This window comes from Plecotus auritus (genome assembly GCF_963455305.1).
Source record: "Plecotus auritus genome assembly, chromosome: 5".
In the NCBI taxonomy this organism is placed as follows: Eukaryota; Metazoa; Chordata; class Mammalia; order Chiroptera; family Vespertilionidae; genus Plecotus; species Plecotus auritus.
In genome coordinates, this window is record NC_137776.1 from 66,689,251 (window position 1) to 66,702,106 (window position 12,856).

A 12,856-nucleotide genomic window follows, 5' to 3' on the forward strand; every position below is an offset into this window, starting at 1 on the left:
GTGGGGCATATAGTGCAGGAGGCAGCCAATCAATGATTCTTTCTCATCATTGATGTTTCTATCTCTTTCTCCCTCTCCCTTCCCCTCTGAAATCAATAAAAAAAATTATATTTGAAAAATCTATAATAATAAAAGCATAATATGCTAATTAGACCAGATATCCGAACGACTTCTGGACATCCTTCCGGACAACCTTCCAGACAACCTTCTGGACAAAGCCAGGGCTGCAAGAGCCGAGGCAAGCCACCATGGCTGCTAGGGTCAAGCCCCTTGCACGAATTTCGTGCATCAGGCCTCTAGTATATATAAAAAAGAAAGAAATCTCAGAGTAATGTTTTGTGAAATTACTGTTTCTGTTATGTATAGTGTGTGTCAGTGTATGTGTGTGTATTTGTGCTGCATTTAGATTTCTATGGGACATTGCAAAAAGAACTTGGAGAGCCATTGATAGAGAATGAGGTGGAGAAGTAGCAGACTGGAAGATGTGTCTATGATGTGGTCCTTCCAGCTTTGCCCATTTTTTGAGACTGAGAGAACAATATGTTCCAAGGCCAAGAATCTGTCCCTCTGCAGGTGTTTCTGGGGCTGACCACTTGGAAAAACTGGTAGAAAACCATCCTAGGTGATGCTGAAGCTGAGGGACCCCCTGGCCATACAGGTGCCCCCATGCAGAGGGTTTGGGAAGTGTTTATGGTGATGATTCTGCCATTGATACAGTTGTCTCAAAGCTCTGGGAGTTACCCTCAGGTGTTCTGTCAGGATCTGCACTTGCTGCCAGTAATACTAGTGTGGAAGCTGTGATAAAAAAAGATCTAAAAAATCTGTGGGCGGGGAAAAAAGTTTTGCTTTCCTTTTGCCTGTGCTTCAAAGGCTATAGTGCTGGCTTGTTCACGGAGCCAAAGCAAGATTTGGTCCCTCTCTGTATTTTCTGGCTCAGAAAAGAATGAAGCATGTTTTGAAAATTCCAGAATTGTAAGATGGGAAATCTTCTAGTGATCTAGGGAAAGAATTCATAATCAGGACATGAACAAACAGAAAGTGATTAATGCCTGGCCTTGTCAAAAGATGTAATGGTTATCATTCTTATTATTCAAGAAAGTCAAATTATAGTTACTAACAAAAGAGAAATACTATAGTAGGTCCTCACTGTAGTATCGATAGGTTCTATGACTTTAAGTGCAGTGACTTTTAATAAAACCAATTTTACCATAGGCTATTTGGTATAAACAAGAGTTAAGTTTCTATGGCATCTCATCAATGTTATAACAATGCTGAACTAACGAAAATTCAAGGATCCTCTGTATTCATGCAAATGAAAAATTTGCATGTAGATGCTTCTACTGGAGTGTGGGAAACAACTCATCCTATTCCTCATGGTCAACAAGCCACTCCTTGTACATCATGGGCTCCGGGGAAGCTATGGTTCTTTGAGGAGCCAGCACAGAGAGGGAGACAGCTGGTTTACAGGGGCCATGGAGGCAAATGACTTGGAAGATTTCAAGTTCCATTTTGCTTCAGGCTTAGGTTCAATTATAAGATCACAAAAGCAATTTCTTGAGGTTCAGAATAGCCCTGGGTACAATGCTGAAGTGTGAGACATTTGGAGGTTATGGGAAACAAGCCAGGAGGCCCCCTGTGTTGAGCCACTTCTATTACCTGGCCCCCTAGTCTGTAATCACATACCATACTGCTTCAGGCTTGAGGACCACCCACCACTGTGCCGCAGCCCTAATGTAGGTCTGTTTTTCAAATAGTTCTCTCCTCTAGTCATCCCTGGAACTTCTCAGTGTCCTTCTCCTGCCTAGGAGGAAATGGAAAAAAAGGGGGGGGGGTGCACTTTGGTTTTATGAGGAATCATAGGGCACATATGATCATCCTGCTGTGAGGAAGTTTCCAGTAGCTGGCTGGTGAGAAGCTGACTCACTGCTCTTTCAGAAACCCTGCAATCACTCCTACATGGCCTTTAGGTGAATGAGAGTATAGCGGAGATGAAAGAAAACCCACAAACAATGCCACTGTCCCACATGGGAGGGAGAACATGCCCTAGTCAACTCCCTCATCCCCTTCCAAAGACTCAGGTGTGCACACCTTCCTCTCAGGAAGGTTATTGTACATGTTAACTAGTTTTTTTTAAAAAAAAGTATAAATGAATTTCATGCACATGTATCAGACAAAATGGTAGGAGAATGCATTATTGGGATATAAATGCCCTATTTCCAAAAGCATGCTGCTAGAAGATGTTTTACACATGCACACACGTACACGCACATGCACATGCACACACACAAATGCATGTACAATATGTATTCCCCTAGCGCCTACTAAGAAAGAGGTTTTCCAAGTCACATAGTGGGAATCCTATATTATTCAGGGTGGTATTTGTAGGATTGTGTAACTGGCTGCCCTCTGGGCCACTTAATAAATTTCATGCACAATTGAATTCTTAACACAGAACAGTGATTCCAGGACTTGGCTGTGTAGAAGAGTCATAGACATTTTTTTAATGGGAAAGCAATTCAACCTCATGAAGACTCTGTATCTTAAATTTCCCTGTTACTCACATTTTTGTGTCTTTCTCAGGTATGTTTCCTACTCCAAATCAAGGCGTTTCCCTTATAACATCTTAAAAAGCCCAGGCATTTGGACATAAATGTAATCCATATGTTCGTGATTTATTCTCACTCTCTTCATCAGAATGTTATGCTCTACAAAGTACTTGACCACCAAGAAGCCATGAGATTTTAAAGGCCTTTTTTTCTTAGTAAAGGGAAATCACATTGGATCAATAAACAGAGTTAGTTATAAAGTCAAAGTTACCCAAGGACTTATGAAGATATGTTGTTTCACTACTTAACTCCAATAATTTCAGCTAGAGATATTTGGAAACTCACCAATCACTGTCAGTAAAATGCACTTTATTGTTCCCCCCCACACACAAGCCAAAAATTCTATTTTGTGTTTCTTTTTTTTTTATTGTTTAAAGTATTACATATAGTAGTACATATATCTCCTTTTTCCCCCCCAATGACCTTCCCCCAGTATTTTGTGTTTCTAAGATGCACTTTATCTTCTCATTACAGTGACTTTTTTCTTTAATTTGGTTCCTAAATCTGCAGTTAGAATTCATTGAAAATAACTATGTAATGTAACTATCTTATATTTCAATATATCTGCACATAAATACACTTTACAAAAAACCCTTAAATTACCATTGTAATTATACTATAACATAATACACATATATAATACAAATTTAATATACATCTATGATCTATGTATAAAAAGCCTAAGTGATTGAATGACCGAACGACCGTTTGACCGGTTGCTATGACATGCATGGACCACCAGGGGACAGATGCTCAACACACAGGATTGGGCTCCCTCCTGTCTGGATCAGGGCCTGCGGGGGTCGGGCCAAAACTGGATTGCGAGGGTCCTGGATTGCGAGAGGGCACAGGCCAGGGCAAGGGACCCCACTGGTGCATGGATCTGTGCACCGGGTCTCTAGTAAAAATATAATCTATAATAATAAAAGCATAATATGCTAATTAGACCAGACATCCTTCTGGACATTCTTCCTTCCAGACTAAAGCCTCAGTGGGCGGGGGCTGAGGCAGAGGTGGCAGAGGCCCCTGGCCGCAGTGGCAGTGGGCGGAGTCCGGGGTCAAGGCCCTTGCATGAATTTTGTGCATCGGGCCTCTAGTATCTATAATAATAAAAGGGTAATATGCTAATTAGACTGGATGGCCAAACAGCAGAATGACCATCCAGATGACTTTCCAGGTGACCTTCCGGACAAAGCTGGGGCTGTGAGGGCCGAGGCAGCCAGGCTGTGAGGGCCGAGCCACTTGCATGCATTTCGTGCATCAGGCCTCTAGTATATAATATAATACACTCTCTAGGCGATGAGCTTTCTAAAAGCCAAAGAAATGTCGTTCTCATTATGGTATCTGCACATAGTAGACCTTTGACAAATATTTGTTGACAAAAAAAAATGCGATTAAAAACAATAGTAAGAAACATTACTAAGTTACAGTAGAGTCTGCCATTTCAGACCACAGAGGGATGCCAGCTGAGCACAGAGGAATCTATCAGCAGGATACACCAAGCCCTACTTTAACCCAACACTAAACTGGGTTAAAGGTACATGGCTGAGGGAAAGAGGGAGATGGGAATATGCTCAGTCACACAGCTTGCTGCTCAGGCCCTGCCCTTCCCAGCATGTTCCTTTGTTGGAAGAGGAGCTGGGGACTAGAGTTGGTTACAGTATTGTAAATTAATTTATATTCAAACTTCTAATGTTAACATAATCACTGTGCTTCAGAAATAACTACATTTTAGTTTTTCTACATAGAATTTTATCTACATACTAGAGGCCCAGTGCATGGATTCATGTACCAGTGGGGTCCCTCGGCCTGTCCTGTGCCCTCTCACAATTCAGGGCCCCCTGGTGGATGTCGATAGCTGGTTTTGGCCCGATACCCGCAGGCCAGGCTGAGGGACCCCACCGATGCATGTATCTGTGCACTGGGCCTCTAGTATGCATATAAGATCTTTGGTTAATCTCTTCCCACCCTCCCCTCGCCACCCTCCCATCTGAGATTCATCAGTCTGTTCCATGTTTCCATGCCTGTGCACTGAGCGTCTGCCCCCTGATGGTAAGTGTGCATCATAGCTACCTGTCGAATGGTCACTTAGGCTTTTATGTATATCACATATAAATATATACAATAAATATAACATATATATATTTAAGGTATATGTATTTGTTCAACTACATGTAGCTTTCATTCTACATATAAATTTGTATGTGTATAACATATATACAGTATATAAATTTCTCTATGCGTAGAGATTTGTATTATTTATAAAAGAGAACAATAGAGGGCTGCGTCATTGCAGTTCTTATATTCCTTTTACATCACATATTATTGACCCAAAGAACATTCTTTTGTTATAGAATCTTCAAGGAAGCTGGCGATGTCCTCTGATGCCTGAGGCTTGTTCACACTCATAACTTTATGTGAATTACCAAAGAATAAAACATGAACACGAAACTCCCTTGGGGCATTTTGGAAATGTGATCGCTCCCTAATTCATTTAATCAAGTTTCTAGAATCACAAAAGAATAAAGAAAACTTGTTTGAAGGCCACATTCCCCACCAAAGACTTTCAGTGGATTTTTTTTTTTTTTCAAGCTTCAAAAACCATGAAACACAGACCAAAATGGGTCTGAACCGCAACACTTTCCCACATGGTACACATTCCTGACTTCCAAACACTAAGTCACAGATCAGAGGTTCAAGCTCACAGAATTCCAACCTCACTGCTTCCACAAAACCCACATTACCTTTATACAAAAAATGTTGATCCCTAACATAGACATTGTGAAAGATATTTATATGTGTAACCAATTTTTCAGTTATAAACACCTGATTTACAAAGGACCCATACCTAGAACAATTATGATCTTTTATCTTTAATGTTGTATTCTCCTTCATGCTAAAGACCCTGATGATTCTGTCAAAACCAACAGCAGACCACCCTAAACTCCCCCTCCAAAACACCTATATACCACTGCAATAAATAAACAAGCAGAGCTTTAAGGAAGCTGTGGAGTATATATCTGGAGAAAGAAGCCCATGAAAAGTAGTAAATAGCCCTGGCTGGTTTGGCTCAGTGGATAGAGTGTCAGCCTGCAGACTGAAGAGTCCCAGGTTTGATTCCAGTCAAGGGCACATGTCTGAGTTGTGGGCTTGATCCCCAGTAGGGGGTGTGCAGGAGGCAGCCAATCATTGATTCTCTTTCATCGGCAATGTTTCTCTCTCTCTCTCCCTTTCTCTCTGAAATCAATAAAAATATATATTTTTAAAAAAGTAGCAACTGATATACTTTGCCATGGGGCAGGAAATAAAAATGCAAATACCAGAGGAATGAAAAATGCTGTTAGTCACTCAAACCTTAGTGGAGATTAGTTTTAACAGAGCTGCTGTCATTCTCATCCTCTTTTGTCTTCCTCATTAACCACTCCTACAGGGATTTTACAGTGAAAACTGTTCAGTTTTCTAGAAAACTATCTCTCTTCCCCCCGCACCCCCATCTTCTTCTTCCTTCACTGTTCTGTGGCCACATAGTCCCAGAAGACAATTCAATATAGTCCCTCCACTACACTCCTGGATCTCAATCCAACACAGCAGCTTGGTGACCAGTGATGGTTAATGGGGTTTTGTTTTATACAACTTCAGAAGTGCTTTTTGGAATAGAACCACTTTATTAGTTAAAGACTTCCTGTAATAAAGCCATAATGGTTTTAAAGTGATAGCAAGGCAGGCTTTTTTTTTCTTCAAAAACAATAAGCATTCTAGAAATTATTAAATTATACTTAATTTAATAATATTGAGCCAGAAAAAAGGAGAAGGAACTCTCTTAATTTGTCTGTTGGACCTGTATAGTATGCCATGCACTAAGCAAAGCATTGTGCAACACATAATGACGAATCAGTTGTCTCAGTCCTCAAGGAAATCACAGTCTTGCTGGGAAGATGAATGTGTGAATAATTGAAGATAATTGAGTGCTCAAAGGTATTATGGACATTGTTGCTATCTGGTGTGAGTGACACTAAGAAGCATGGCCAATTTAAAATTTATTTGGGTGGTGGGAACTACTTCTAATATTCAATGTTTACAGCAGAGTGGATTCATAGAGTCCAGTAGTGGGGCAATGAATGGCTAGTGACAATGGAAAAAATTTTAAAAAGGAATCAAAGCAGGAAATGTCTGCCTTCTCCTCCTGGTTACATGTGGAGTCCTAGGATCTGGGCTCCAAAGTCAAGTAGCCTCAGCCATAAATGAAAATGTACCCATTACTCAGGTATTCAGGGGCCAAAGTGGGCAGAAGAGACAATCCGAAAAAGGCTTCTAAGCTAAAGAGGACTGGACATGAAAGACTGAAACTAGTATTTGTAATATGTATGTTCATTTATATCTGAGGGGTAACACAAGATGTCCATGTGTGGAACCTGCTTGGCCATGGGAAAAGTGGAGCTGAAGGTATCCTATGAGTTTAGATATTGAACATGGTGTCCTACATATACATGTATTTTCATTGTAGCAAACAAAACTGGTCAAGTTATGAAGGGAAGAAGAGCCAGTGAGGAAAAAATTAATATATTCTATTGATACATACACAAAAAGAAGATTTTTAAAGTTAATTTGTTTTTGACAGGGGTGGTGGAGGAGTAATTTATAGTGAAGTTGTGTTAATAAATGTAAAGTGAAGTATGAAATATTATTCAAAGAGCCATATTCAAAGCAATTATTGAAATAGCTATAGCCAGAAAAAAAAATCCCACAAAATGATTTCTGATGAAATGTTCAAATAAGTGAATAAAATTAGTTTGATTATATGATCTAGCCATGTATTTTTCTCAGACACTCCTCTTCTGTTTTAATGAATAAAAACAATTAAAGAGACGTAATTCAATAATTGCTAGAATGTTTATTGTTTTTGAAGAAAAAGGGTGATCTAAAATGATGATTCTATCAAAACAAAAGACAACAATACAAATCATTTTAATTAAAATATATACTAGTATAACTATATATACATCCACTTTAAGATATGAACATTAAAGATAGTATTGGATTAAAATGAACAAAAGCACATTATTCCCATCATACACAATACCCAGACATTTTCAGATGCTAAAAGAATTTCTTGGAATATATTCTGCTTCTCTCAGCTAAGAAAAAAATTTAGTTGTTCCAAATGTCATTTTATTTAGTGCAGAATATCAATAATAGTTCCAAAATGAAAATTTTGTGATGAAAATATAATTTGAGTGTTCCTGGGCACATGCAACTATTTCAAAATGATTTTAGAAAAATTCCACTGTCACAATGCTATTGCACAGCAACGTGACGGGACCAGTAACCACACAGATACTGGCATTTCTGGTTCTGAAGAGCAAAGAATGTTGACAAAAAGCACCACCCCATGATTCAGGTGTCAGAACAAGGTTTAAATTATTCTTCAGTAGAATTTCCAAGGTTATTCCTTCTCACAAGCTTTGTTTATATGATACTGTGCTATCCCCATGGTTACCAAAAGGGGAGAAAAAAAATCCAATATACTTCAAGTTTCAACTGCTTTGCTGTTGAATCTCAAGCACAAAATGACCTTCACCTGAACAATGTCTCTGGATAGTTTTAATTTTCTCATTAGATTCTGGATATCACTTGTCTTTGAAAACATATCCCAAACAAGCAACACATATCTTCTACACACATAATAGTAAAAACTAGATTTTTGCATATAGCTGCATTGCTTAACTTGAAAAAATCTGAGAGAACTGGATATCAGAGAGATCACCCAGAAGGGGTGCTGAGTGGGGAGGGAGTGATCTGAGAAAATGGAAAAATAATAATAAAAACAAATAAAATGAATGATTTCTTGAGTTAGGATCCCCATCAGCTCCAGTTAAAGGATCTATTTTTGGCTTTGTATTTAATGGGGAATATTCTGAAACAAGAGGAAAAACCATCTAGGCTTTAGGCCCATTGATCCTAAATTCTTTTTCCTCAAAGAAAACATAACAAAGCAAAACAAAATGACAAGAAGGTGACAATAAAACATTTGTCTTCCTTATCTCTGCTTATCTAAATGAATTTTATGTCTCTTTAATGTTAGAGGCAGCTCCGGTGTCCTTCTCCACTGCACAGGAGGAGGTATGAGGTGGGTGTTTCCAGCAAAGTTCTTCCCTATTCTGACCTGGAAGTAACAATACCAGAAATTCAATACTATTCCTGTGTCCTTACTGTGAGCACTAGGCACTATGTAAGATTCAAAGATGGATATAATTGAATCCTTGTTCTTACAGAGAGACTAGGAGCTAACCACCTTATTCTACCTTTTATTGTAATTTGATTTCCTCTTCAGTACTTGCACAAGGGAATGAAATGAGAGTTTGAAGGAGGAACAATTAATATCTGTTAGGAAAAATCATAAATGATTTTCCAGAGGCTGACCTTGGTAGGGAGGGCAGGGTTTAAATAGGTGACAGTAGAATTCGAGCTTATTACAAGTCAAGAACATAATATCAGCAGAGGCATGTCAATTATTATTTGGATCATAATGAGTTTAGAGTTTGTGTTGAGAGCATGCACACTGCAGGTTAGAGAAACGCAGCAGGTAAATAAGTAAGTAGAATCTTTCTGGAGGGCCTAAAATTCTAGTTGAATAAGAATGCATTTCAATCTGTAGATAGTTGAAAGTCATTCAATGTATTTTTTAAAGGAGTGATTAAAAGCTTCCTAAAATGCAGTCCTGACCATATTGTATCTTGAATACAAGAGGACTTTACGGAGCAAGTGCGGAGTGGAGGCTTAAGAGGAGTCACAGTCCTTGACCCCCAGAAGGGCCACTGTGAGACTACCATCTCTTTACTCTTCATTAGGGCTGCCCCATAATATTTCTTCCCTCACTCCCACCCCACCCCCAGCCAGCTATCCTGTGTTGGGTGTCCAGATAAGCTCCCTCCAGTATTAGTCCTTATCCCACTGGGCATGTTTCATAAATAGTGCCTGTGCTGGGCAACATCTTTGTCTCCCTGGGCATGAAGATAAAAAACCAGGCAACAATCACCCTGAGATCAGAAAAATGCTTTCTGGCTAGTACAGTGTTTAACGCCACAGGCATGTTGTACCCACTTTATTTTTGGACCACTCCCATCTATACTATAGACCTCCCTCTGGCCCACACAGCCCTATGTAGATGCCTGGTGCTTCCTAATGTTGAGAGGATACAAAATGAAATAGACTGAGAGAATGCCATGGGATGTGCTCAGGAGAATATCACTGATAGACAACATAAAGGCTAAAGAGACCTTATTTATGCTAAACTCAGCCCTATCTCAGAGACATAGAAAATTCATAAAATACACATTTTAATGGGTAAAATATCACCTACAAAGGGTGAAGATTGGTACTGAGGGAACAAAACCATCTAATTTGTGTTACATATAAAACACAGAGATACATACAGTATATAAACATACATACAGTACATCTGTGTTATTAAATTGTCATGGGTGAAATTTTATTTTCCTAATAAAATTTTAATTTATTAGGAGAAATATGTCTTAAAAGTCTCCTTAAGAGAACAATGATTAAAAAAAAAGTTGAGACATGCTGCCATAGGGGATTAGGAGCCTCAACCTCGCTCCATGGCTTCAGCGGGGAAATGGAGCGGGGGAGAGAGGGGAAATCTGTGAGAAATCCCCTCCTTGACTCTATCCTCTGAGCCAAGGCAGAACTGTCTGACTACAGAGAATCCACTCTATGAAATAGTCAGGTCTTGCCAGGCTTCAGAGAGCCAGCTGAGTGGCAGCCGGGGAAGAAGCTAGCTCTGCCAGCTTCGGAGTGTGGATTAAACTTGAGGGTGGGGACTTCTCAGGGCCTTCATTAGAGCTCAGGCTTGTACGTACAGAGCTGGGGTTCCCCAATACTGCTCTACTCTTAGGTACATGCAAGGCCAAATTTAGCCTTAAATGCTGTTTCTCCCAAGCCTGAAATTACCCCCTTCTCACGAGATATGGAGGTACTTGTCTAGAAGGTGGTGTTTGGGCTACATTGGGCTTCCCAGAGGCCAATGACCTGGAAAGGAAGGAAGGACACTGAGAGTGAAGACATAGTCTCTTGTTTGTGACTGAGCGACAAAGGGATGGAAAGATGCAGCAGAGGTTGGGGTCATTCATGACATCACACAGGGAATCTTCTTTGTTTCTCTTGGAGTTTCTATGTAATTGTTTTGTCCACCCACAAACACCTGGAGTCTTGCCCAGTATCTGAGAGTTGGGAAGGGGGTGGGAAATGAACAGAAGCAGAGGGGGCGGGGGAAGGAAAGTACACAGTGTGAAGGAGGGTGAAGGAGAACCAGAGAAGGGGAGTGGGTGAGAGTGAGATGGCAGAAAATGAAGCTAGTGGTGAGTTATCAGGGCCATTTTAGCTAAGGAGAAAGAAAATATGAACAAAATTGTTCTGGAGACTAATTGGCTAGATATGTAATTTCTCTAATTATGTTGTATGAGAAAAATCGTGCATATTTATCTATGCTGAGACTGTGTATTTTGTACAAACATGCAAACACATGTATATCTCATCTTATTATATATGTGTGGTTTATTTTGGTATGTAATTTTCTAATTTGCTAATTATTTAATGAAGTTCTTCTTTCAAGGTTCCTTACTTTGACTTTCTTTTTGTGTTCCTGTATGTTAAGCAGAAAGTGAGAGGATAACTTCCAAAAATGGAAATGCATCAAGGCAGGCAATAAAAAGTTGATGAGGCTGTCACAGTGTAGATCTTTAAGGGATTTCTTGTGAAGAATGAATAATGCTCTATATAATGACTTGCTACAGGATTAGGATATATTTTTTAATTATAAGTTTATGCAGGTGAATGTTTATGGGCTTGCACTGACAAGCCCCAGGAGAAGTAAAGAAGTTTTAAGTCTTGTGGGAGGAGAAACAGGTCCACAGGAAGAAGGAATATTGTTATCTCAGGTCATTTAATGTAGAACCAGCTTTGGAATTTATGTAGATGCCTTTTATGGTTAAAAGAATGGAGACTTAATTTGCATTCGTAATATGTGCTCAAATTCACATCCTGTTAAATTCAGCTAAGCTCACACACCCATGTCATTCTGACAAGACTGAGGTGCAGATGAAACAAAGGATTCTTTAAGTCATCAGGCCAACATCATATCTGGAGTGAAAGGACAGAGATTTTTACCTGGTTAAATTCAAGAAGGAAAATGTCTCAGTTTTCCATGGTATGTATGTGTTTTAAACCTAAATTGTCCATGCCATATTCACTACCAAATAGAATTCAGCCCAATCTAAATTTCAAGGGGAAAACTAATTATACGAGGATGCTAATATGGCATGGAAAAAAAGAACTCTTAGTCATAAATCAAGTATGCACCATTGAAACCACATGCTTTAAAAATAATGGCTTCCATCTTTATAAGAAAAAATTCAGAGTCCTTGAATATTGCAAGCTATTGTGCCCAGCTCCCTCCACCCATCCCACTTAGAGGGGAAGAGCCCACCTGTCATCAGTCATTTCTCTCCACAGATCCCGGTACCTTTTTAAGAGGCACTGCTAGAAGCCAAGTTCATTGCTAACAGCACTAGGATGCCCGCTCTAGGGTGTAACTCTTCCTCTAAGCTTACACATACCTAGGGAAGATATTTCTTTGCATGAACTGTGCCTCACAGCTTGCATTTCTAAATATGCTTTTGTTTCTTTGGTTGTTTGGTTGTCATGAGTTCACCACTATTCCCTATGTAAGGTATGTGAGAGAGTCCCATGGTGTCCTTACGAGTGTTTAGGCATAACAAAACTGGGAAATGGGAGTCAAGCCTGCTTTGTCTAGGCTCAATAAATCTATTCTGTTGTTTCCTTTCAAACACTGCTAAAGAATTTTTCAGTTGTTTTCACAATAATTCCTTCAACATGTTTTTATTTTATGGAGGAGCCAGAGTTAAAAGAGGTGAGCAAATGCCAATACCTACCCCCCACCCCCGCAGTTTCTCTTGTGCTGTTTTAAGAATTTTGAGTAGTTTTGTTGTTGTTTTTTTTCAAAATCCGATTAATACCAACCCTTTTCTAATTGCAAAATTTGGTTTTAATGTCGTACTAGTAATGAGCTATTCCTAGGGAAGTACGAAGTAGAAATAACATGAGTAGTTATGCTGCAATTATTAAATCATCTTTCTACCATGCTAAAACCAATATATGGTGAAGTAAAAGTCATTTGTTTTCTATTTCATGAGATAAATTAAAATCTTTATAAC